Here is a 23,883-nt window from a genome sequence, read left to right as displayed (position 1 = left end):
TTAAGCTATCCTCTGCACTGTTGGAAATCCATGTCTACCTGTAATCCCAGGTTCTTCCATTTCTTCAAGGATTTTTTTTTTATTTCAAAAGGCCAATTAATATATTGTGTCTCTTCCTGATGTTGCATTTAGTGTGTTTGTGTGTGTATACACACAGTGTGTGAGTATGTATATATGTATGTGTGTATATATATATATATATATATATATATATATGTGTGTGTGTGTGTGTGTGTGTGTGTGTGTGTGTGTTTGTGTATGGGCATTATGTATATGTACACTTTTGAGAGCAGGCAACAGAATTTCATTTTTAATGTGTGCCAGTGTGCCCACTGTAAAAAAATGACAATAAAGGTCTATCTATCTATCTATCTATCTATCTATCTATCTATCTATCTATCTATCTATCTACAATCTATCATCAATTTGCCATAAAAGGCATGATGGCTATCACCTCCTCTTCAAACGCTATAAAACCTCAAAGACTGCTATCTTTTTTTTTTTTTTTATTAAAAGTTTTATAAATTTTACAAAAAAAACAAGAACAATACAGAACAAAAAACAACATATACAAAAGAAAAAAAAATTAAACAATACATATAAAAAAAAAAAAAACCCCAACCCACACCCCTCCCAAAAACCCTCCCTTCCCCCCCCCTGAGCTTCCCAGAGCAGAATATAGGCTTAAGAAATAATAAAAAAAAAATAAAAATTAAATTAAAAACTTTATATTTATATATATAAAAAAGATATCTATAATATATATAAAAATAAAACTTATGAAAAAGCTATATGATATTTTTGTATACCCAATCTAAATTGTATAAATTTTATCCATTTGTCCCAGATAGCAAAAAACTTCTCTTGCGTTTGTTGCTTTAAGAAAGCCGAAATCTTTGCCATTTCTGCCAGATAAGCTACTTTAAAAAACCATTCCTGCAATGTAGGCAAAGATTCCTTCTTCCAATATTGTCCAACTAACAGCCTCGCGGCTGTGATCAAGTTTAACATCAATACAACCTCCTTTGTATCACAATCTGTAACAATACCTAACAAAAATAATTGCGGAGTAAATTTTACCCTCCTTCTAAAAATTCTCTGGATATTCCACCATATTTTGATCCAAAATGCTTTTATCTCTCTGCATGACCACCAAATATGATAATAGGAAGCCTCCTTATAACCACATCTCCAGCATTTAGGTTGCACGTCAGGGTACATGTAAGACATTTTTTGTGGATCAAGGTGCCATCTATAAAACATTTTATAAAAATTCTCCCTTAAATTCTGTGCTTGAGTAAATTTGACATTTCTCACCCAAATAGTTTCCCAGGTGTCCAATGAAACTGGCTCACCAAAGTTCTGCGCCCATCTAATCATACAATCTTTAATTAGTTCCGTTTCTGAGTCCAATTCAACTAAAACCCCATAAATTCTCTTAATGTGGGTTTGTCTTTGATCCTTCAGTTGCTTAATAAGATTTTCATCTTCTCTAAGAAAACCCACCTTACAATCCATCTTCCATCTATCTAGTAGTTGCCTATATTGGAACCAAGAATAAGTAAAATTTTCTTGTGCTAATTCTTCCCGTGATTTTAATTGCCAGTTTTGTCCATCCCATTTAAGTAACTGTCTATAAGACACCATATCCATTTTAACCCCTCTTTTTATTCCTTCTATCGCATGCCAAGGTATAGCCCATAATGGTACTTTAAAATCACTTTTATAATATTTTCTCCAAATCCTAAGTAAAGAAATTCTTAAAATATGAGATTTAAAAGCCCAATCTATTTTTTTATTAAATATTAAATAGGCATGCCACCCATAAAGTAAATCCCATCCCTCTAGATAAAGTATCTCAGAATTTGTCAAATTTACCCAGTCACTAATTAATGTTAAAACCACCGCATCATAATATAATTTCAAATTTGGTACCTTGAGTCCACCCCTCTCACGGAAGTCTTGCATAATTTTGAACTTAACCCTTGGTTTTTTCCCTGCCCAAATAAATTTATTGAGACCCTTCTGCCACTCATTTAAATTAATCTCATTTTTCAAAATTGGTAACATTTGAAACAAAAAAAGAAACTTGGGTAGAATATTCATTTTTATCACTGCAATTCTTCCCATGAGGGATAATTGCAGCTTTTCCCAGTTCTTCAAGTCTTTCTGTACCCCGACCCACAACCTTTCATAATTGTTTTTAAATAATTTTGCATTAGAAACAGACAGCATCACCCCCAAATATTTTACCTTATTAACAATCTCAAAACCCGTCGAGTTAACCAAAATCTGCTTCTCCTGACTCGACATATTTTTAGGTAAAATTTTAGTCTTATTTACATTAATCTTAAAACCCGAGACCAAACCATAATGGTGAATCAACTGTAATAAGTTTACTACAGAATAATCAGGTTGCGACAAAGTAACAACCAAGTCATCCGCAAAAGCTCTCAACTTATATTCTTTTTTATTAACATATATTCCTTTAATTTCCTGAGACTCTCGAATTTTAATCAATAATATTTCCAATGTTAAAACAAACAACAATGGCGATAAAGGACACCCCTGTCTAGTACCTTTCTCTATTGTGAAAACCTCCGACAAACCTCCATTAACAATAAGTTGTGCTGTTTGTTTTTGATATATTACCTTAAGGGCTTGTAATATGTTTTCACCAAAATTCATTTCTTCCATTACTCTTAGCATAAAATGCCAATTCAGTTGGTCAAATGCTTTTTCAGCATCTAAAAATATGAGCCCTGCAGGAACTTGGTTGTTCTTATCTAAGTATTCTAATAAATTAATAATTTGTCTAACATTGTTTTTCATATACCTTCCTGTTATAAACCCTGATTGATCTTTATGCACAAGATGATGCACCACCCTCATAAGCCTATTTACCAAAATTTTTACAAATATCTTATAATCCACGTTTAAAAGAGATATAGGCCTATAATTTTTTGGTAAAGTAAGATCTTGATCCTCCTTTGGAATCAATGATATAAAAGCACTACGCCATGAAGGAGGAATCTCTAAACCCTGTAAGATACCATTAAAAAGATCATTTAATGGTTGAATCATCTCCTCCATTAAGGCTTTATAATAAACAGCTGTTAACCCATCCGTACCCGGTGCTTTCCCTAATTTCAATTGTTGAATTGCTGAGGCAATTTCCTCCTTAGTAATTAAACCATTAATTTCATATTTCTGATCCTCAGTCAGTTTAGGAAAACTTGCCTCAGCTAAATATTTATTTATATCTAACAGTTGTACATTAGTAGATTTGTATAGGTTTTGATAATAATCCAAAAAAGATTTTTTAATTAATTCCTTCTGAGAAACTAGTTTACCCTTATAATTTATTTTCTCTATTATTCTCAGTCTCTGTTTCTTTCTTAATTGATAAGCCAACCATCTCCCCGGCTTATTAGCATTACAAAATGTATTTTGTTTCATAAATAATAAATTGGTTGCAGCTTGATCTGCTATCAACATATTAAATTGTGACCTTAATAACTTTACAGATTCTTTAGTACTTTCATCAGAAGGATTTAGAATCAAAGCCCTTTCTTTTAGTTTAATTTCATCTTCAAGTTCTCTACGTTTCTGAATCTGATTTCGCTTATAAAAATTATTCATTTTTATCAAAACACCGCGCATAAATGCTTTACCTGCATCCCATACCATTGACATTGAAGTCCCCTTGTACATATTCAAAGCAAAATAGTCCTTTAAACACTCCTTTAGTTTTTGAACATTCTTCTCTTGTCTAAACAAATTTTCATTAACTCTCCAGGATCTTCTTTCCTCTTTCTCTTGAATCAACTCCATCCAAACTGGACTATGATCCGTCAGTGATCTAGGAAAAATCTTTACATTCTTTACTTTATTATACAAATCCGTGGTAATCAAGAAAAAGTCAATTCTTGAAAAAGATTGGTGTCTGTCAGAAAAAAAAGTAAAGTCTCTCTCCTCTTGATTACGTTCCCGCCAATAGTCCCTTAATTCCCAGTCTTCTTTCATATCAAAAAAGGCTTTAGGTAGCCTTGCTTGTTTAAGAAAAGGAGAGGAACCTTTCTTATCCCTTTGTGTATCTAAGACACCATTCCAATCACCCATTAATACCACTGATCTATAATCAAGCAAAGTTATTTTTTGGTGTAACTGTTTATAAAATTGTTCCTGTTGTTGATTTGGAGCATAAAGTCCAACTATAAGTACTTTCTTACCATAAATACCAAGTTCAATCATCACATATCTCCCCTGGGGATCTGATTCTACCAGACAAGCTGGCAGGTTTTGTTTGACATATATAACAACTCCCCCTTTCTTCCCAGGTGCAGGAGATATAAAATGAGATCCCAAACGAGCATTAACTAAATATTTCTGATCTTTAAGTAGAATATGAGTTTCCTGTAAACAAATAACATCATTGGTATGTTGCTTCAAATAATAAAAGATTTTTTTCCGTTTCTGAGGAGAATTCAATCCATTAACATTCCAGGTCAAAAACTTTGCCATCTCCCTTGGCACGCAGCCTGGAGAAGACACCATCAAACTCTGACAGAGCTGCGTGTGTTGCATAACTCTTGGGTCTTGCTCCTCCCACCGGCGGTGATGCACTTCCAGGAGAATTCTCTTTGGGCTCTTTTTTACGTTGCTCTTTCTCTTTACGCTTATAGGCTGCACGAGTCATCCTCTGCTCTTTAGCCTCCGTTTGGCGTTGCTTTGCCACTTCTATCATCCCTGCGGAAACCAAATCTAGTGCCTCAGATTGCTGCTCAGGTTCCTTAGCACTCAAAGATTTCCGACCAGATGAAGTTGAGCCTGCACTCAGGACCGAAGTGTAGAAATCTCTAGCTTTGTCAACTGTGTTCAATCTGTAACGTGTCCCAGCATGGCTCAAAACGATACCCATCGGAATTTCCCATCTGAATGGCATCGATCTAGCTTTAAGCTCATTGGTTAAAAAAGCAAAGTCTTTCCTACTTCTTAAGATTTTAGATGGGATTTCCTTTAGAATGATGACATCTTGGGCGGCAATCTGAAATCTTTTGTTGTAAAAAGCTTGTATAATCTCATTCCGCAGGGACTTCTTTGTAAAGTAAATCACCACATCTCTGGGCAAATTCTTCTGCTTAGCAATCCAGGAGTTGAGTCTATAAATTTTTTCTACTTCTCTCTGTAATTCTCCTTTATCCATATCCAAAGCCAGCGCCAGATCACTAAGAACCACCTCCATCAAATCTTGATTCATATCTTCCTTGAGGCCTCTAATCCTCAGAGCATACTCCATCTGTCTGTACTGAAACATCAAAATATCTTCTTGTGAGGAGTCCACCTTCCTTTCCACGTCTTGAATTTTGTCATCTAAAGAGTCAACTTTGTCTTCCACTTCCTCAAGCCTTGCATCGAGCTTAACCACCACAGTAGCCAAACCTGAAACAGCTGCCAGTATATCTTGTCGTAATTCATTATTATTTTCTTGCAATTTAGACTTTATCCCCGTTATCTCTTCTTTGAGATCAGATTTAATTTCTGATTTAATCTGTGATACAAATTGAGTCATTTCCTCTCTCATTTGAACTACAATCTCTCCCATTATGCCTCTAACCTCTTGCACTGAAAGTCCAGGTAGAGGAGGGGAGGGTGGTGGCTGAGCCGGTGGTGCATGTTTAGATTGTTGTTGTAGCTGTGCAGTGGAAGTTATAGGAGAAGAAATAACCTTGGGTATTGAGGAAGGCTGCTGCCTCTTTGAAGCCATTTTAAAAAGCACAATTGTCACTTCCCTTTCCCCTCCAGCCAAAAAGGGAGGAGGAAAAAAAGAAAAAAAGAATTTTTAAAAAGAGACAAACTATAATCATTAAAAGTCCAGAATAAATCCCAAGAATAAGTAGTAAAAGAGCAAACAATTCAAAAGAAAAAATTCTAAGCCAAAAGCAAAAGCAAAAGCAAAAAACAATCCTTAAAAAGGGAAAGTAAAACAAAAGAGAAAGGAAAAAAAAACTCCGACACTTTCAAAACGCCATCTTAAGTCCTTTCACTAGTATAACAAAGAAAAGGAGGAAAAATAGTAAAAATCAAAAGATAAAAAAATAAACACCTAAAATATAACAAAAAATCCTTTAAACTGCTCCGTCCGTTTAAAAATTACTCACCAAAATGCTGTAAACACGGAGATAGAAGCGGCGGTTTCTTTTGCTTCCAAGGAAGCAAAAACAGCTGGGAGGCGGAGATCAGCAAGAGCTCCGAGGGAACACTCCTTTCACCCCCTCTAGAAATAAATCCAGAGGGGGTTCAGGGGTTCTACCTCTACTCTTGCGTTCTCTATCCCTTCCCTTTGCCCGGGAAGGGATTTCCGAGCCGCGGGCCAGCTGATGCGCGCTGCGCTCCGCGGCTCTGACACTTCCCCAGCTGGACGGCTAGAAGCTAGCCGCCATCGCCGTCGCCTCCCACCGGAAGCTCTAAAGACTGCTATCTTATGAACTCCTCATGTGATGCACCTATCTGAAGCACTTATGGGCAATCTCAAGTCTTCTCCTTATCCAGAGAGTTATTACAAAGACCAGCTCTCCATTTGGCTATGGTTATTGGCTCTGCTTTTAATAGAGCCACAATCAATTTGCCATACCTTCAACAAAGTCCATTGATTCTTTCTACATGTCTGTTAAGGTGAAGTGTTCACTTTCCTTTGCTCCCTCTGAGGGAATCACCCTGCTCCCTGAGAAAGTTTAGTGGAAAAAGACACACAAAGAAACCAGTTGATATCTTTATAATTAAAAGGTATATAGAGATAACAAACCAAGGTAGTGACGTGGACAATTTTCCTATATGGGATTGACAAAAGAGGCTTGTTACAGATTTGAAGAATCTTGTGAGAATGTACAAAGGAAAGTGAAAAGAAATCAAGTTCTGGGACATTATTTGAAGGGATTAAATATCAAGATTGTTAAAAGTAAAAAGAAGGAATATAAAGTTGGTTTACTTGTTCAAGGTTTTCTCTCTTTTTTCTTTTCTGCACCTATATTTTTCTTTTCTTTGTTTTAGTTTTCACTATTGTAATTGTAGTCTTTAATAAAAATACTATTATATTCACATCCCAGTTTAAAGAAAAGAATAGCATTGAAGTTTTGCACAGATGCATCTGTAATTGAAAAAATATTTTGTATAAAAAAACAATATGCAACCCAGAAATGACATGGGAAATGATCAAGTTCTTGTATTTGGATGTTCCCACCCAGCTTTTCAGGTAGATAAATAGACAGAGTGACAATCATTGTAATGAAAATATAAATTCATTCTCCCTCTGGACAGTAATATCTTTAATAATCCATTTCAGATTTTTTCCCCCTCTGCCTCTTTTATTAAAATGAGGGTGAAAGATGGATTATCAATCTTTATCACTGCTTCTTTAATCTAGCATTATTCAGGAGAATATGGGATCAGTCATATATAATCTTAGAAGATGGTTAGGTACCTGGGAGACTGGAAGTTATATATTGAGTTTATTTATAATGTTTGCTATGGGAAAAATCTATATTGCAGTATAAGAGATATTCATTATATCTGCTTTTGCATCTGGTAGGATCCATAATGCATACACAGCATATTGTATTCATGTTCTTCCTATTTATGTGCCAGCATTGTAGCTTTTATATTAGAAAATCGGAGATCCAAGTTTCATTATATTTCATCTTCCAACTATCTTATTAAAGTATGTTAGCCTATGTAATTTCTGCAGTGCTCACATTGGTTGTATTGTGCCTGCCTGCATTATTGGAATGACCACATGTGAATGTTCCTCAGGGACTATAACCACAGTGTTTTTGGAGGAGCTTTTTGCCTACTACAAATAGGAAAGTTACTAAACACACAACAGTTCTTCTGTTGCCATTTGTCTCTCAGTTCGGTTGTTGTAAAAAGCCTGGTTGTTAACTTGATTTGATGTTTCTTTATGTTCTAAGCAGCCCAGAATTACATGATAGTGAGATTAGTGGCATATAAATTTAATAAATATAAGCAAACAAATAAGCTGAAATATGCTGGATGACTATGGTAACAAATTGTTCATTTCAAATGGCAAAGGAAATAACTGGGAGATTTTTTAGAGTCCAATTCCCAATCAAAATAAGCTGTTTGGGGTTCTTTTTTAATTTAAACTATTTGGACTACCATTATACTCTCTGGGCAGTGCAATGTTTCGGTCTATATTTTGTTCTTCAAAATTAATGGTGGGAAATGAAGGAGTGCAGTAGCTCACAAGGTTTAGATAATGATCAGCAGGTTCATGTTCAAAACCCAGTTGTTGCCATAGGACAGGATGAACTCTCATCACACACTCCAGTTCCTGCTGACCCAGCAGTTAGAAAGTGGGTGACCCTGAATAGATAAATGGGTACCAGTTTGATGGGCAACTTAATGGGGACACAAAAGTAGCCCCCAATTGGGCATCCTCTGGACAACAGTGATGTCACCAGATAGTTGTGGGATTCAAATATTCAAACAGTGATGTCACCAGATAGTTGTGGGATTCAAATTATCAAAAATGATAATTCTTTGATGCCACTTCCAGAAGTCCATTCTGGGCCTGGGCAACAAAAAAAATTAGCTACCAGTTCTGCCAAAGTGGTGTGAACCGACTGAATCCCACCACTGTCACCAAACGATTCTATCATCACAGAAATGTTTCGGTGCTTCCAACATAGAAGTATAGAATAATAGTGGGAAATGAAGGGGTTTGGCTCCCAGCCCCTTCCCCACCCATAATCCAAATAGAAATACAAATAAAATCACTGCTTTTCTTACCAATTTGAATATTTTTGGGGGGTGGATATGTCAGTTGTGTGTTGGACTGGAATCATGGATATCCAGGTTGGAGTCCATCCTCAGTCATGGAAGCTCACTGGCTGACTGGGCCAATCATTCTCCCTTAACTTAATCTTACTTCACAGGACTGTTGTTGTGGAGAGAGAAAAAAGGAGGAAGGAGAATATGTATTGCCCTGAAGGTCTTAAAGAAAAAGCAGAATACAAAATAGTTAGTTTTCTTTATTTAATTTTATTTAGATGTTAAATAAACTCTTTCCTAGTATGACTAGATCAGGGGTAGATAATGTTGGCTCTTTTATGACTCGTGGACTTCAACTCTGGGAGTTAAAGTCCATGAGTCATAAAAGAGTCAAGGTTGCCTACATCTGGACGGAAGTCCATGAGTCATAAAAGAGTCAAGGTTGCCTACATCTGGACTAGATGGAGCAGTGAGTCACTTAACAGCTACTCTCCTTCCCCCTCTTCCCATACTGTTATTTTATGAAGAAATGGAAATAATGTTTGCATTTTCTGTAGACACATTATCTGCCTTTCTACAACACTCCGAAGTGCTGAATCACTTGGACATTTTCTCTGCTTACTGGAGTCTCCATCATTTCATTCTGAAACAGTTCATTTCCCCTCCATATTCTGGGGTCATCAGAATCTGGTGAAGAAGAGGGAGGCAATCAACTTCATTTGCAACCCTACAATGCCCTGAGGCTGCATTGCTGGAATTTGGCAACAAAATCAGCAGAGTTTGACAGTGCCTTATTTCACTCTGCTTTTTGTTCTTCAGACTTAATGATGGAAATTGGACTGGGATGTCTCCCAATCCCATCTCTACTCAATAGCACCAGAAATAAAAATGGCATTTCATCGCTGCTTTTCTTGCCAACTTTGATAACATTCTTTAATAGTGGAGCTATTTAAAGTAGTGAATCAAAAAATTGAACAAAAAAGTTTTTGCATGTGGGCAGTTTATTGGTGGGATACAATCAGTCTACTTGCCTTTGGCTTCATGCTCTTATTTCTGACCATAAAGTTACAAAAAAGTAAAGGGCTGAATTTCAATCCCACCCCTTACATCACATTGTTAGATGGCACTCTGCAGAACCCGAGCATATCAGGAATTTGGCCTCTGACACTTAAATATCCTGCCCCTCCCCTAAGATTAATTTACTTTAACTCTGAGTCTTAACTGCCAAGAAGGCATTCACTGAAATTACATGCAGTAACTTTGGTCTGATTAATTTGTCCAGCAGAAAAAAATGAATTTATGTATATTTGGGATATCAGTACCAATGGCTGTATGGCCACTTCTGTATGATTGGCAGCCTGAATGCCAGAAGCTTGAGTCTGACAGTGAGAAAGGGTACTGTATTCTAATTCAGCATTGCCCAACCTTGCATGGTTATGCAAGGAAAAGCAGAGAAATATGTCAACAGTGGATAGTGAACATCATTGTTAGAAGAGAATTTTGAGAGTGTGCAGTGTTTCCAAAAGAATATATCCTTGCCCAATCAATATTACAATCTTCGTTTTAAAGAATGATGATGTAGCAAAATGAACCACTCCATATTTATAAAAGGACAAAAAAAACTATGATTGTATGACTTAAATGTTTACAGAGGGCAAATTTGTAAAAAAAAGAATTATATTTACAAAAACCCATTAATTAAAGGTGAACAGTTATAGTAAGGGATGCCTAGAGTTTGAAAAATTAAAGGAAGTGTTATTGAAGAGCCACTTACTGAAAAGGGAGGATTAGATTAGTATTTCAAAGGTGGTCCTCAAAAAATTGTTAGCAGTATGACACATTAATGTTCAAGAATGGCTTGGAGAGAAGGAAATTTTTATACTGTGGTATTTGAGAAGTTAATTGTGCTAGTTTATACATTCAAATGTATACAAAATATACCAATAAAGGAAAACATCTTACATAATTCTGAAAATATGCATATTGCTGCTTTTTTTCTTCAGTGTTTGAATCCACCAAGTATGTCATCCACATATCTCTTTCCAACAGGTCAATGTGTAGAATCCTCAACATTCTCAGAGTCACAGAATTTTTAGAGATACATGGAAAATGAGCGGAAGTATGGAGTATCTTGAAAAAAGATTGTGGATTGCCTGAAACAGTAGTATTCTTCATTATTGTGCTTTATAGGTAGTCCTTGACTTATGATCAAAATTGGGACTGGAATCTTGGTTGCTGATCAAAGCTGTCATTAGGAAAGACATCATGTGACTCAGTCCTCCCAATTGCAGTCATTAAACAATCTCACCGGTTCTTCAGCAGATTCCCAGGTAAGGACAATAAAGTGCCACAAGGGGGTGAGGGAAACCCTGAGAGGCTTGGGGGATGAGATGGGGGATTGCTGCAGTTGGTGCAAAGTCACTGTGGCCTGGGAGTCCTTGGCCTGCTCCCTGGTCCACTAGTACATGCAAAGCATTCTACTTAACTTTGCCATTTTTCTCCAGCTACTGACAGACACACCCAGCCTATGCAAGCCACAGTCTAACTAAGGCCATCTCATGCCTTTCTCCAAGGCTTTGAAAACCTCCTTTCCCAAATTGTGCAATTTGGCAGACCAGGGAAACTGCTGAGGCTTCCCATGCCACAGCACCTTTGCATGCACTGGTGGGCTGAGTGTGTGGCTGAGATGAAAACAGTGATAAGTGAGTGGGGAGAGTTGCAACATCCGTAAGGTCATAAGTGCGGGTGAATTGCAAAGCACCTGAATTTTCATCTCTGGACCTCTGGGGGTCTGCAATTTTGGGTACAGGGCATAAATCCTTTCATTCAGCATCATTGTAGTTTCAAATGGCCATTGAATGAAGGGTCACAAATGGTAGATTATTTGCGTATTAACAATTAAAATACTGACTGGACCTGAATGTTTCCAAGTGATGTATAGTTAAAGCAGAGGTATGCAATGTGCCAATGCAAAAATATTATTTAAAACAATTGCAATTATTTTATAAAAAAACCATCACAATCATTGCTAACACCAATCAAGCTCTATTTTGTGATTGTCTGCTTGGCTTCTCCAGTCAAGGTACTCCCCAGGCATGGCCAGCTCTTCCTGATAAGATCTGTTATTTCATATGGTAGATACAAAAGATAGCTTAGGATCTGTGCCTCAGTTCCTATATTTTTGTACCATAGTAGAGTTGGCAAGGGTGAGGTTCAAGATATATAGAGTTAAATTTATCTGTGTGAGGAGATTAACTTTTATTAAAATGATGAATCCACAAAGTGTGATTCCTTTGTTTCCCTTTGGGGAACCTTGCAAATTTCTGTTTAGCAATGGCTAATTGCATTTATCTTTTACCTGCATTCACACATCCCACAGTGAATATTTTATCACATTGTTTTTTTTAAGGCAAACTGGATTGGCATGGGCTAGAAAGATAAAATGAGTCTCTCTCTCTTGTGTGTGTGTGTGTGTGTGTGAGAGAGAGAGAGAGGGGGGGGAGGGGGGCAGGTGGGTTGGCTCTTTGAATGACTTCTCTGTATGTGTGTGAAAATTCTGTTTTGGTTCTGGGATTATTCTGATGTGTTCTTTTTTGATGCTGAGCTGTTGGTGAATTTGCAACCTAGCTGACTGGCTGCTTTTATATGGAAATGTATCAACACCCTGTGTAGTGTACATTTTCTTCAAGCAATTCTTGTAAAGGAAGATGGTATTGGGAGACAAAATATTTTACTGAAGTCTTTCACATCTTCACAAGGTTGTGATCTTGTCTCTTTTTCAGTCTTGTATATATGGAGTCACTTTTAACTTTCCATGCCCATCCAGTGGCAACTTTGTAACCTGCATCCATAGAACACTATCAGGTTTCCCATGTGCTCTAAAAGCTCCATAGCTTATTTTGATATATTTTAATCCAGGATCAGTTCATCAACATGTCACTAAACAATCTAGATCAGTATCTTCTCCAATAGCAAAGGAAATAACTCCAACAGAGCTTATAATGTATAAAACCTTATCATAGCCACAGTAAGTCTTGCTATCTTCCATATCCATTCATGTTTACTGCAAATATTTATACTGCCTGTTTTCCCAGTCACTTTTCTACAGTTGCCCTTCAAAAGGTGTGAAATATTGTTCCTGGTGCTGTCGGTATTTCAGATCTGTAGGATGCCTTTGGCTGATGCTATATATGAATGAAAGGTGAGGGAGAATGCAAATATCTTAGTAACACTTTTTTTTAAAAAAAAAATGCTGCTACAGCTACTAATTGCAGATTGTTGTTCATGCATTTCATAAACTTCCAAATGCTTGCAGTTTGATGGACATAATATCACCCAGTTGTCTGCCAGTAACTGCTTCTTTGAGTTGTTACAAGTTCATTCCTCAGTGAAAATGTCTAACCAACTTGCATTTGATTATCTTTGTAAGCATCAGCGTCTTCCCCAACGGTTCTTATCTTTTATTATGTGTCCCAAATGTCTTAGCTTTAGTTTTGTTGTTGGCATATCCAGTGAGGAATTTGGTTTTATTTCAGTAGTAGAGAATGATTTGCTTTTCTTGTGTTCCACACTATTCTCAACAACCTTCTTCAGCACCACAACTCAAAGTCATCCATTTTTCTTTGTTCATCCTTTGTGATGGTCCAGTTTTCTACAGCTATATGTTACTACAGGGAAAAGCATAGTGTTGAGAAATATAAATCTATTGTTAATGTGGTGTCTCTGCAGTTCAATATTTTGTCTAGATTTTTCACGTAGCAAATCAAGTAGTAGATGTATCATTATTTTATTTGAACATTGGAGCCCAGAAAGATAAAATCTGTTTCTACTTCATCTCCTTCATTTAGTTCAGTGATACTGAACTTATGACATGTGGGTCAAAGGTGACCCTCCACAACATTTTGGGCAATATGCCAGTATTCACCAACATGCTAGGCTGATCCTAAATGGGGATGAGAAAAAATGTTGTTTCTCTTTTGTGTGTGTGTGTGTGTGTGTATGTGTGTGTGTGTGTGACACACACACACAGAGAGAGAGAGAGAGAGAGAGACAGAGACAGAGACAGAGACAGAGAGAGGGGGGAGAGAAAGAGAGAGAAGAGAAAGAGAGAGAGAGAGAGAAGAGAGAGAGAGAGAGAGAGAGAGAGGGAGGGAGGGAGAGTAGTAAAGTCAGGTTAGGCATTTTCTAAATTTTTGACATGCTGTGTCCAAAAGGTTCACTATCGCTACTCTAGTTGCATCAGATTGGCATTGTCTGTTAACACATCTTAGGGTTTTTAAAATATTCATCAGCAGGTTGCATTTTGTACTCTCTTCTTTCATTTTCAGCAAGATATTCCTTAACTCTTTCCCACATGCAGGCAATGAAGTAATACAATCAGCATTTCTGAGTTTGTTGACATTCTTTGAGTCAATTTTAATTTTGATTTCTATTTCCTCTAGTCCAGCATTTTTCATTATATATTCGGCCTATAACATAAATAAATAAGATGACAGTATTTAGCCTTGAAACATTACCAGTTCTGGTCCACCTATTTGCTCTACATTCCATCTGAATTTGCTTCTTGAACATTGCTTAACTTCTTCAAATGGCAGTTATGGCAGTCTGATATATTTTTAAAAGCTATCCATAATTTGTTGTCGTCTACACAGTCGAGAACCTTATGTGACCAATAAAGCAAACTCTATAATGTTTTTGAAATTTCTTCCCTTTCCCAATTATCCATTGGAATAAGCAAAGTGGACACCTTGGTATCTTCTGGCTCCTACTCATACACCTAGCCACCCTTGTTCCATCTATTGTTGAAATGTGGATTGCAAAATCTTGAGCATTCTCTTTCTAGCATGGGAGATAAGTGCACCTGTTGTTTAGAATTGCCCTTTTTTGTATTACCTTGATTCTGTCTTTCACAACTACCAACAAAGTGCAAAGACTACTTTAACTGCAACATTTTGTAGGCTTTTAACAATTATGCTGGTATTCCATATACCCTTGCAATTTTGCTATGCCACTATTCCTAAGGCTTATTTCACTTCACTTTCTAAAATGTCTAGCTATAATTTAGTGATCAAACTTTTATATATATATATCATCTATTTTGTGATCACAGTTGTTCATTTCCTCCATTTAGGCATGACTCGGTTTTTTTTTTTTTTTTTTTATTGAAATTTTTCAAAAGTTTTACAGATAAAAATCCACCCCCCCCCTCCCCAACCACCCCACCCCCCCCGACTTCCCAGAACTGAATATAGGATTATTTAACAAATATTTTAAAAATAACATATGCAATTTATAAAATAATTAATAATAATAATAAAAATCACAATAATAATATATATAATAATAATATAGATAACATAAACTTTAAAATGAATAATATATACTAAAAAAAAAAAAATAAAAAGAGAAAAGAGAGAGAGAAAGAAGAAAGAAGACGAAGAATAAAGCATATATATATATAAAAAAAAATATATGAATAATAATACATAAAAAATGTATATATATAAAAATGAAAAAGAAGAAAGAAAGAAAGAAAAAACAATCATTACAAATTATAAAAAGGCTAAATAATATTTTTCCATATCCAAATTATGTTGTATAAAATTTATCCATTTTTCCCATATCGCAAAAAAATTTTCTTGAGATTGCTCCTTTAAGAAAGCCGAAATCTTTGCCATTTCTGCCAAATACGAAACTTTATGAAACCATTCTTGTAAAGTAGGCAAAGATTCCTTCTTCCAATATTGTCCTATTAACAACCTAGCGGCTGTAATCAAATTTAACATCAATATAACCTCCTTAGCATCACAGTCAATAACAATACCTAGTAAAAATAATTGCGGAGTAAATTTTACCCTCCTTTTAAAAATTCTTTGAATATTCCACCATATCTTAATCCAAAAAGCTTTTATATGCTTACACGTCCACCAAATATGGTAATAGGTAGCATCCAAATATCCACATCTCCAGCATTTCGGCTGTAGATTAGGGTACATAATGGACATTTTCTTTGGGTCAAGGTGCCATCTATAAAACATCTTATAAAAATTCTCTCTTAAATTTTGCGCTTGTGTGAATTTAACATTTCTTATCCAAATAAGTTCCCAAGTATCCATTGAAATCGTTTCACCAATATTCTGTGCCCATTTAATCATACAATCTTTAACTAGTTCAAGTTCTGAATCTAATTCCACTAAAACCCCATAAACTCTCTTAATATGGGTTGGCCTTTGATCTCTTACTTGTTTTAAAAAAATTTCATCTTCTCTAAGCCAGCCCATTTTACAATCCATCTTCCATCTATCCACTATTTGTCTATATTGGAACCATGAATAAGTTAAGTTTTCATGTGTTAATTCTTCCAAAGATTTTAACTGCCAGTCTTGGCCATCCCATCTTAATAACTGTACGTAAGAGACCTTGTCCATATTTACCCCTTTCCTTATACCTTCTATGGCATGCCGAGGTATAGCCCATAATGGTATTTTGAAGTCACTTTTATAATACTTTCTCCACACTCTTAGCAAAGAGTTTCTTATAATATGAGACTTAAAAACCCAATCCACTTTTTTATTAAATATTAAATAGGCATGCCATCCAAAAAATAGGTCCCAGCCTTCCAAATGAAGTATTTCTGTATTTGTTAAATTCACCCAGTCGCTAATCAATGTCAATACTACAGCATCATAATACAATTTCATATTTGGTACCTTGAGTCCACCTCTCTCACGAAAATCTTGCATTATTTTAAGTTTCACCCTTGGTTTTTTCCCTGCCCAAACAAATTTATTAATACCTTTTTGCCATTCATCTAAATTACGTTCGTTCTTTAAGATAGGTAACATTTGGAACAAAAAAATAAACTTTGGCAGGACATTCATTTTAATAACTGCAATTCTGCCCATAAGGGATAACTGTAAATTATTCCAGTTTTTTAAATCCTTCTGTACCTCCATCCACAGCTTTTCATAATTATTTTTATACAATTTTACATTAGAAGCAGATAATGTAACCCCCAAATATTTTACCTTATCAACAATTTCAAAGTCTGTTAAGTTAACTAAAGCCTGTTTATCACCATTAGTCATGTTTTTAGCTAATATTTTGGTCTTATTATTATTAATTTTAAAGCCAGAAACACGTCCATATTGTTGAATCAATTGTAATAATTTCACCACCGAAGAAACAGGTTGAGACAAAGTAACAACCAAGTCATCTGCAAAGGCTCTTAATTTATATTCTTTTTTATTAATTTCTATTCCTTTTATTTCTTGAGACTCCCGAATTTTAATCAACAAAATTTCCAGTGTTAAAACAAACAATAACGGAGACAACGGGCATCCCTGTCTTGTTCCTTTTTCTATTACAAAAGCCTCTGACAAACCCCCATTTACAATAATTTGAGCAGTCTGTTTTTGATATATATTGGATAATACTTGTAATATATTTTGTCCAAAATTCATCTCCTTGATTAAACACAGCATAAACTGCCAATTCACTTGATCAAAGGCTTTTTCAGCATCCAAAAATATCAAGCCTGCAGAGACTTGGTTATTCTTTTCTAAATACTCTAATAAATTAATAATTTGTCTAACGTTATTCTTCATATACCTTCCAGTTATAAAACCCGATTGATCCCTATGTATAAACTGCTGCAAGATCCCCATAAGCCTGTTAGCTAAAATTTTTGCAAAAATTTTATAATCCACATTTAAAAGAGATATAGGCCTATAATTTTTAGGCAAAGTAAGATCTTGACTATCTTTTGGAATCAATGATATAAATGCATTACGCCAGGATGGAGGGATCTCTAACCCCTGTAATAAGTTATTAAACAGTTCACACAACGGTTGAGTCATCTCTTCTACTAAAGCTTTATAATAAATAGATGTCAACCCATCCGTACCCGGCGCTTTGCCCAATTTCAATTGTTTAATAGCTGTAACAATTTCTTCCTTAGTAATTAAACCGTTAATCTTTTTTTCCTGATCTTCTGTTAATTTAGGAAAGTTAACTTTGCCTAAATAATTATTTATATCTGTAATTTGAATATTAGTACCCTTATATAATTTTTGATAGTATTCTAAAAAAGATTTCTTAATCAATTCTTTCTGATAAACCAATTTACCATTATAATTTATTTTATCTATATTCCTCTGTTTCTGTTTTTTTCTTAACTGATAAGCCAACCATCTCCCTGGTTTATTAGCATTACAAAATGTATTTTGTTTCATAAATAGCAAATTAGTTGCAGCTTGATCAGCCATCAGCATGTTAAATTGTGTTTTTAACAATTTTAAAGCTCCTTTAACCTTTTCATCTAAGGGATTTGAAATTAAAAGTTTCTCTTTTAATTTAATCTCCTCTTCCAAGTCTTTCCGTTTCTGAGTCTGTTTCTGTCTATGCAAATTATTCATTTTTATCAAAATACCACGCATAAAAGCTTTACTTGCATCCCAGACCATTGACATTGATGTTCCCTTGTTCATATTTAAAGTAAAATATTCCTTTAAACATTCCTTTAATTTATGAACATTTTTTTCTTGTTTAAATAAATTCTCATTCACCCTCCAGGATCTCCTATCTTCCTTCTCTACAAACAGTTCCATCCAAACTGGACTATGATCGGACAATGTCCTAGGAAAAATTTTTACATTCTTCACCCTGTTGTATAAATCTGTTGTGATCAAAAAGAAATCAATTCTTGAGAAAGATTGGTGTCTATCTGAGAAAAACGTAAAATCCTTTTCTTCTTGATTACGTTCACGCCAATAGTCTCTCAATTCCCAATCTTCTTTCATATCAAAAAAGGCTTTAGGTAATTTAGCCTGTTTAAAAAAGGTAGAAGAGCCTTTTTTGTCCATTTGTATATCTAAGACACCATTCCAGTCTCCCATTAAAATCACAGATCTATAGTCCAACAAAGTTATTTTCTGATGTAGTAACCTATAAAATTGCTCCTGTTGCTGGTTTGGTGCATACAACCCCACAATAAGAATTTTCTTGCCATATAAACCAAGTTCAAGCATAACATATCTTCCGTAAGGGTCTGATTCTAACAAGGTAGCGGATAAATTCTGTTTAACATAGATTACCACACCCCCTTTCTTCCCAGGGGCGGGAGACTCGGTTTCTTTATATTGTCTTTCTCTAGTACAGTTTGTCTTTCTTGTTACTGATTATGTACATCTTTGCATTTTTTTAAAAAAAAAACTGTTGATTTTTGTAATGTTCTTAAAGAAAATTCATGCCTTATCCCTTCAATTGTTGTCCTCAGTTTTTTTGCACTGAAATTCAACTATTCAGTTTCAACTATAATTGCTGAAAGTAGGCAAGTGGTGGATTCCCAATAGAAGTATCCACTTCAGCACGTTTTGAAAATCCCTAAAGTCTAATCAAGACCAGCAAGACTACCCTTTCTTCAGCACCATTTTGTCAGCCATTTCCCATCTTCTTCTTCTTCTTCTTCTTCTTCTTTTAGCTTGAGGGCATATGCGTTGATTGTCAGGAATATATGATTGTGGGCTTGCAGTAAAAAATCAGTCTAAAATGCAGATCTTACTTTCTGCAAAGCTTGCATGTTCTGCTGTGAAGGAAATCTGTGTTCTAGGATGCAAGGCCTTTCAGCAACTGAGTCTGTTGTCCTATAACTCTTTACTGACTATAAACCTCAGTGAACCCAAAATACCAACTTCTGAAGGAAGTGGCTTGAATTATTCTGTAATAGTACAACAGAAGCTGCCCTCCTATATCACCGGGAAAGGCCCTCTGCTTCTACATTTGTAAGTCTTTTGATTTTAGCAGAGATCACCCACTTACCTGGGAAGAATTGCCTGGAGGAGGACCCAGAACACTGTTTCTATAAATGTATAATCTCCAGCATCAGAATTGCTATGTAGGAGGAAAGTGTTTAAAAAAATAAATACATTTAAGTTATTAATCTGCAGTCTTGAAAAGAAAAGCAACCCCCTTCTGCACCTTAAGGGAGGAGGCCAATAGCACAACAGTTAATTAAAACTCAGGCAAATGGAAGCTTTTTATAGCTACCTCCTTCCATAAATCACCTGCTTCCTGTGTGTTTGGGAGGCTGCCAGTTTCAAATCCAAGAAATTGTTGGCATTGTGGAAAATTGAAAAGGCATATTTTATAACTCTCAGAACTACCTGGAACTTTACTGGCAATACTATTTTAATTAGTATGCCAATGCAGTTGAATGGCTTGGGGGTATGGGCAGAAAAGCATTATTGTACTATATGACAATTTCAAAACATTAGAATGGCAATTCCTGCATTTTGACTCTGTACAAAAACACTTCTGTGACTCATTCTATTGTTTAAAAAAGAACAAAGCCATTGTTTTTATTTGCCTATTCTGAGAAACGTGGAATTCAAATATGTGAGCAACCGGTTCTCTGTGTGGATGCTGCTTCCGGAAGTCCATTCTGGGTCTGGGCAACAAAAAATTAGTTACTGGTTCTCCTGAACCAGTGCGAACTGGCTGAATCCCACCACTGTAAGGGAGGCTGGGCTATAGGGTCAGGGTCATGATGGAGAACATTGTTCCCTTGTTTTACCATCTCTTTATCTCATGGAAATGGCTGAGCTGAAACTTCTATAGATTATATTCACTAATCATCTCCTATCCTGGGTAGACTTACCACTCACTAAGCTGGAGAAAAAGATAAAGAAAAAAAATGGATGGTGGGGGAGGAAAGCAAATAGGGCTACCAAAATAATGTAATGATCTGGTCACTAATCATAGATTTAGTTTTGGATATTTACAGTGCAGTCCAGTTTTGTTGTTTTGTTGTTAAAGAAGTAGCAACTTGAATGGTCCTAGCTGGTTTTTCTGCTCAAATACTGTTGGGAAGTATTCATCTGGGCAGTGAGGAGAGATTAAGCATGGAGACAGCCTGGAGTCATTGGGCAATCTCAAAAGATCTAGGACTGACACTCCCCCGCCCCCCAAGTTCCTTTTAGCCTTATCGAATTGTTCCCAAGAGCAAGCGGCCAGACTGAAGAGATTCCTCTATTACAGGCAGAACATACAGGTTTGAACTCTATATGTGTGGGTCTGGTTGTTTGTACCTGATGAATACTATATTCTCTAAGTGTCTATAGTGACTTATACCACATGAATGGGTCAAGTAAGAGAGGACAGACTTAACAACAACAAAACCAGTTGGTCTATTTTTTGTTTTGTTTTTAGATTGTGGATAGAGAGTGGTTGGGGTGGTGATGTAAGACTGGGAGCATCATTATTCTGTTGTGGAAAAACCATGATACTTACATCAGAAGACAAGACCACGAAGGGTTGGAGAAAACAGGTTTATTTGTGCACATTTGGTTCAGAGCATTAGCATGACAGATTCTGAACCCCGGCTACTCCCAGGGAGTAATTCTTATAGTATTGGCCACTCACGCCTTAGCCTTAGGGCTCTTATCTACCTTTGACACACTAAAACAGAGAAGTTTATATCTTGAAGCTACACAAGGAAAAAGGAGAAGTTCACACAAACAGTTGTCTTACCACACCTCTCTACACGGGTAATATCTTACACCATCTGTGACTTTCAGTTGACACTTCTTGTAAAATGGTTTCTACATAGCATGAACACATCTTTATAGTAATGACACACAGGCTATATTATTTAAGTTACATTATTCAGCCAAGCTTAATATTACCTATTACCTAAAGTTAGTAAAAACAGCATCCAGCATTCCTATTAAGATATATTTCTTATGAACTTTTTCCCGACCACCTCAATTCAATTACCGTCAGTCATTTGAGTTGGAAATTTACAGATTGCTTTTGAGAAAAAGTACTGCCTAGTTGATGAACCCACATGCTTTAGACATATAGAGGCCATTGCCTAATATTAAGTCATCATAGGAGAAGTTCATAGACACAACCTAGGAAGTTCACAACGACCTTCATTCTATTTAATTCCTCAACAAATGTTATAGAAGAAACAGGAAGGAATCCAGAGGAATTAACAGCCTAGATACAAATGATGTGTAAAGTTGCATTTTATTAAGTGTTAGCTAGGCAGAGCAAGGTAAATTTTCAAAAGGGTGTGAAACAGAGATGTAGGTTGGCTCATCTGTTCTTCAACTTTTGTATTAATTCTCTATTTGAAATCCTCACAATCCATTTTTCTACTATTCTGCGGTAAATATTTATCTTGTGCTTCTATAGTCATATGGTTGCTTTTTTCCTCACATTCAATCATGTTCAATTCACAGCAACTGCCTGAGTGAGTAAAAAAGAGTAAGACAAAGACATTAAAAGCACAAGATAGGCAGCAGAAAAGAAAATAGCTGCAACTAGTTCACAGTAAGGACATTCAGTATGTGTACAATGTTCCTGTCCTTGAAAACCATCCCTGATTCTACTATATGCATACCCCATATCATTTATCACTTTTTATTCCTTAAGTACCCTTTCTGTTTGAGCATGACATCAACTTTAACTAGTTATGACTTTTAATTAGTTTGCTCCTTCTTCATATTTATAATTTTGGGTCCTTGCTGTCGGGTGTTGGGACCATGTGAACTCAAGTACCCCATTCCTATTGCATTCAGCTAATTATTATATTTCTCCTGACATTCAATTCTCATTTTCATATCCAGGCAATTCTCATTTAGCAACTGCCCTAGACAGAGACCATTTGCAAATATATCAGTAATAAACTCTATTTTAAACAAACCATTTTCCAACCAATGTGCACTTTTACAACAACAGTTAAGGTCTGGTCAATTTCAGGCAGCAATTGCCAGCCAGAGGGAATGTTCTAATCAATTAATTAAGGTCACAGAGCAGATGTTGTTAGCTTGCAGTTAGCACTTTTATGAACACACTGCAAAGAAAGGAAAGTTGGGAACAGAGAGCTTGTTTAAGCAATTTATCTGCCCAAAGAAAAGAAAAGAAAAGAAAAGAAAAAAGACAAGAAAAAAAAAAAAACAGGTCAGGCCCAGAAGACTGTATGAGACAACTTTACCTGGATAAGATGACAGCAAAGATGACACTTTCACAATCTCTCTCTCTCTCTCTCTCTCTCTCTCTCTCTCTCTTTCTCTCTCTCTCTCTCTCTCTCTTTCTCTCTCTTTCTCTCTCTCTCTCTCTGCTTAGTGACTGTGTCATTTAGCAACTATTTTGCTGGAACCAGTTGTGGTCACTGCTGTAACTGCTGGGTAGAAGCATCTTCTTAACCATCTATTTTCTCATATTTCTTAATTTTATACCAAGATTCATACATGTATTCTGTTGTTTTTTTTAAATCACCATTTCTGTATAATTAAAAAATGTCCATTCTATTTTCCATGTCAAAGAAAACAAAAGTTTGACCTTTGCCCCAAAGCTTTCCTTCCATTTTCCTCTCTACTGACATCAGAGATTCAACTTTAGGGAAGTTTGGATTAGAATCCTTTTACAAGGGAGGAAGGGTGACAAAACTGACTTTCCTTGTATTATGAAGTGCCAAGCCATGCATGACTTCATAGCTCTGACACACTCTTAATATTTTTGCACAACCAGTACATGGGTAGTAAAGCCTAGTTATCTACTCCTTTAATAGTCCAGAACAGATGACAAAAAAAAAAGTGCTGTATGGAATGCTCCTTTACTCCATTCTGATTGACTGTTTCTTGCTGACACAGCTGGTGAAGTTATTTAATTATCAGAAGAGCCAAATACTATATTTATATCTCTTCTGTGTTGTTGCTTTTTTAGTGCTGTTCAATGATATTCTCTAATTATCAAACTATGTGAACAGCTTTCCAAGGTCTCAAGGACCTTCTGATTAACAAGATGGCACTTTCCTCCTTGCCTCAGCAAAATTCATTTTGATTCTCTTTCAGCAGAATGTCATAATGTCACACTGCAGGAAGATTTCCCAGAAATCATCTGTTTTGGCCAACATCCTCAAAAAGGCTGCTTCATGCCCAGGTTAAAATGAGAGTGAAACTTAGTGAATAAAAGCATTGATTTATTCTTTGAAGGGCAAAGAATGTCAGTTACTTTTCTTCACATATTTATCAATGTGCGTTTGATGACTATAATGACAAGTAATGACTTTACATGTGTGAAGGTGGT

The 23,883-nt window shown here is 35.8% G+C and overlaps 1 long non-coding RNA gene across 3 annotated transcripts in view; it reads left to right on the top strand.

The window, feature by feature from the left end:
* Nucleotides 1-10,886: 10,886 nt before the first annotated feature.
* The window catches only part of LOC120297258, a 32,162-nt gene continuing 19,165 nt past the window's right edge, over nt 10,887-23,883 (top strand). For all 3 annotated transcript variants that reach the window (XR_005553750.1, XR_005553751.1, XR_005553752.1), the window contains exon 1: nt 10,887-11,120. This is a non-coding gene — a long non-coding RNA (uncharacterized LOC120297258). The remainder of the gene's footprint in view (nt 11,121-23,883) is intronic.

Source organism: Crotalus tigris, unplaced genomic scaffold (genome assembly GCF_016545835.1).
Source record: "Crotalus tigris isolate CLP2741 ecotype Arizona unplaced genomic scaffold, ASM1654583v1 scf7180000017603.310814, whole genome shotgun sequence".
NCBI classification, from domain to species: Eukaryota; Metazoa; Chordata; class Lepidosauria; order Squamata; family Viperidae; genus Crotalus; species Crotalus tigris.
This window is presented reverse-complemented; position numbering and strand designations above follow the sequence as displayed.